The 4,268-nt window shown below is 41.5% G+C and overlaps 1 pseudogene; it reads right to left on the bottom strand.

Annotated features, from left to right (window-relative positions):
• Nucleotides 1-855, bottom strand: part of LOC115417848 (choline transporter-like protein 1) — an 8,440-nt pseudogene extending 7,585 nt beyond the window's left edge.
• Nucleotides 856-4,268: the final 3,413 nt, after the last annotated feature.

Raw genomic sequence — 4,268 nt, 5'->3', positions numbered from 1 at the left:
CTCTGAATTTTTACTGAATACTGCTGAATATTTCTGAAGTAGTGATTGCAGAGACTGAATTTGGGAAGGTGTCAGGTTTGTTTCATTTAATTGGACAGGTGGAGCTACAGCACATACAGGTGAGGTTGCACTACATGTCCCTTCAAAAGGTATGATGTCAACAGATGAGGCTGTATGAAACTCACCAAGGTGCTGACCAGAGTGAAGCTCAATGTCTTCTCTTGAGGGATTTAACACTCTAACCACAGTCGTGCCATTTTGAACTTCACTGAGAGAGTGTGCCACCATGATGTCACAGGATGAGTTGGGCATAAGTACACCACAATAGTCAGTTGGCACAGGGGAAGCAGGTGTAACGGGTGATACACAGGCTGTGATAAGGGTTTCACTCATAGCAGGGATCTTAGTGGGGGTCAGTACTGACACATTACAGCAAGCAGCCACTTCATATCTTTTGGGCAAAAGGGGAATTTTCATGTCCCAAAGCTGTAGCACTTTGTTTTTGAGATCAAGGAGAGCACAGTGTTTTATCAGAAAATCCCAACCTAATATGACCGGTTGGTAGGCATCTCTGAGAACTTCAACTTCCTGTTGCCATACCTGTTTTCCAAGTCTCAGTCCAACGGTGAATTTGCCTAAGATGTCCAAGCACTGTCCATTAACTGAGCGAGCTGGTACAGATGAAGCTGATAGTGGACGCTTTTTCAAAGCTGGATGAGAGTTGCGAAAGTCCTCACTCACAATGCAGACAAAAGAACCAGAGTCAATTAAAGCACATACTTCAATGCCTTCAACAATAGCAAGAATGTTAGCAGAAACAGCATCATCAGACTGTAAATCACTGTTATCAGTCATTATGGCATCATGTATGAGGGTATCAACCTGGGGCTGTGATGCAGTAGCTGATGTTTGCCCCTCAACAGCAGCTACTGAAAGTTTCCCTGGTGGCTGGAGGGAGAGTGGGAACGTCTGTCAGGAGACTGAAAGCGAACACTGTTCTTTGTATGTGGGCTTGGCTCTCTGTTTCTTTGTGGAGCTGGACTAGGGCTGCGTCTGTTTCTGTTACTGTCATTGTAATTTTGACCATACTTGGAGTACTGTGAGGATGGCCATGAAGGAGAGTAGTACCTGCCACGTCTGCCATTATCATCCCGCTCAGAGCGTCTTGGATGAATAGGGGGAGGAGCATAATGTTCATAGCGAGAGTCAGGATCATGACCATAATGCTGCTCAGGTGAATAATGGTCTCTAGGGTAATGTCTGTGGTAGTAGGGGGGAGGAGAGACACTGCGTGAGCTGTATCGAGAATCATGGGAAGGGGATTTGTTAGATCTGGTGTCCAAACGCTGAGCAAGGTAACTGTGATTCTCCTGCAACTGCTGTACTTCATGTTTTAAACTGTTTACAGTAAGTGTAAGCTGCTCAACTGCATGAAGGAGTTTGTCATCAGATGGTTTAGATCGAATCATGGCTACCTGCTCTGAAGGCTGAGTGTGTGAGAATCCAGCAGTAGTCATTTGAAGCGCTGCACGTGCTCTCTCACAGCGGCTGGCATAACGTAGAGCATCCTCAAGGTTCTCTGCTCCCATCTCATGTATTTTTGACTGTAGGGTTGGGTCCAAACCAGCAACGAAGCGGCGAAATTTCTCACCTTCCAGTGCGTTGTCATCATAGTCAGGGAAAGCTTCTAACACGACGTGTGATGTCAGCACTGTACACATCCAAACTTTCACCTGGTTTACGAGGACGAGCATTTACATTAGTCTGGAAGAATGGTAGAGAATATTTTGGTCCAAAAACTCCTTTAAGTTTCTCTTTCACCAAATCATAGTCTTTCTGGGTCAAAGGAGGTAAGCTATCCCAATACAGAAATGCAGCATCAGCTAGGCGAGTAGGAAGAATGGAAGCCATAACTGCAGACAAATCAGCATCAGGTGTAGTCATAGCCTGCACTGCTACTTCAAAACGGCGAGACCAACTTGTGAAAGATTCAGTACCATCTCCTTTAAAAGCAGCTGGAAGATCAATTTTCAGGGCACTGGAAACAGTATGTGGAGTCAGAGGGCTGGCGTTGTTTGTAACCAACACTGACCTCTGCTGGCGCATTGTGGAAGGCTGTCCGTCGTACTCAGTTTCACTTTCGTTTTCCGACATGATGGTAAAAAAAGTCCGGTTCAAAATTGACAAAAGCAAGAAAAAAAACACACTGCAAAAATCCTCAATATCTCCAAAACGTTTGCATACAGTCCACTTGCAGCTCAAAAGAATGAGAAAAGTTCATGCAGCACAAAAGTGACGATGGCCACACGTCAGGGAAACAAAACTCACCAAATTCAGAAAAACCACCAAAATAACACCACGCTGCCACCAAATGTAACGTGAGGGTTCGTTGGTGGTTAATGGTTCATTCTTGATAAAATGAGACTGCAGGATGGAGACGGATTTCTTCTTACAACAGTGATTTTACTGAGCATATGTCCTGACAGCTACCACACTTCCTGAAAACAACCACACACATGACCAAAACCAGCCAATCAGGAACCAACAGTACTTAGATTGGCAAATGTCAAGTGATATAGAAAGGCACATTCAACAAGCCATTCTAGCTGCTTATAGACAACAAATGAAAATAATTAAATGTATAAATGTGTAAATAATAATTCTGCAACACAAATGTAAATAGTTATTTGTGCAAACACTGTCAACACATAAATTATTTTAACTTCTTAGCCTTGCACTAGATTGGAAAGAAAGTATATATCAGTGTTCCGATTTCTACAATTATTTACTCAGTAATGATCATCAAAGGGGGGTGAAAACCCAGCATTTGATCAAAACTGTCCAATCATGTTAGAGTCACAAAGCCATAAGAATGCACATGTAAATCTTTAAGGTTACTGTTGTTTTATTAGATTTTCCCCAAAAAGTTAACAAGTTCTGCTGAAGTGCATGAGAGGTATAAAGATTTGCTTAATTGCAGATGAATCACTATGGACCTGAGTGAGCTTTTATCTGAAACATGCAACAAAGGATTATTTGAATATCAAGATTTATGAACAGTTGACAACCCAACCTCCCTTAACAAATGTCCCCTTCATGCACATTCCTGTATAGTAACTGTTTCAGAATAAAAGACTTACTAAGACACAGGAAAAGAAACAAATGAGTTGTGTTCACTGAAAAGTTAGAGGGATTTCAAGTAGAAATGGTTACTTTAAGTGTTGTTTGTGATAACAGTCTAGCTTTAATACATTTTCAGATACCATTTCATTATCTCTAAATTAAAAGTCTCCAGATATTCACATGCACGTGCGCACCAGGCTGCAGGAGGAGTCATGCAACCATTGGTGAGATATAATTATCACTTAAACACTTGGGCAAAAAAACAACAACATATCCTTCACCAAATACAAACGTAAATGATACATTAATCAAATACAAGATATGCAAGTTATTAATGAAATCTACATGATTTCCAACGTACATAATGGAAATTCAGCAGTAGTCACAGGTTAATCATATTTTTCTTTGCAGTCTTGCTGCGTGATGAATGAATAATTGATTGTTACTCTGCAAGCAGCAGGACACTGAATTGGTTAAATTAGCCATTTTACTGATGCAATATTAGCCAATCTCAACGTGCAGGTCTGCATGCCTTGATTTTTTCTTTTTCCTTAACACAGTGGATTTGAGCCAGTGTTCTTTTGTAGCTGTACAGTACTGGTAAATACTATTTGTTCTGTCACAGTGAACTCAACACATTTAAATGACTTTGATATCAAGATATGAAGCAGTAAAACCTATTACCATGAATTACTTTAGATCTTGTTGACTTTACCATCTATAGGCATGCAGATGAGGCTACCATGAAAGCTGAAAAGTGTAAATGAGTCAAACTGTGTATTAAATACAGCGACCATGTGGTGCGTGCATGTTTGCATCAGGTGTTTCCAAAAGTGTAAGTCACCTTGACTGTGTGTGCACAACCCAACTGTGATTTTCATTGGCAAACAGTCAGGACCAACTCTCACAGGAGTACGTGGGCTTTCCAAGCTGTAGACATCTTCATCTGAATTTCCAAGTGTTCAAGAGGCTACATGATGTTAGGTTATGTTGTTTGCGTGCGTTTGTCCTCAATGGAGCAAATGGATTAGCCCCCAGTCTAACCCATCCCAGAGCAAACGCAACCTGACAGCAAGGCTCCCAGAGAGACAGACGGAGAAGAAGAGAAGTGAGGTCGAATTCTATTATTGAAATTGTATCCCATC

Source organism: Sphaeramia orbicularis, chromosome 1 (assembly GCF_902148855.1).
Source record: "Sphaeramia orbicularis chromosome 1, fSphaOr1.1, whole genome shotgun sequence".
Lineage (NCBI taxonomy): Eukaryota > Metazoa > Chordata > Actinopteri > Kurtiformes > Apogonidae > Sphaeramia > Sphaeramia orbicularis.
Note: the sequence above shows the minus strand (reverse complement) of the source record. Positions and strands in the feature narration are given on the sequence as shown.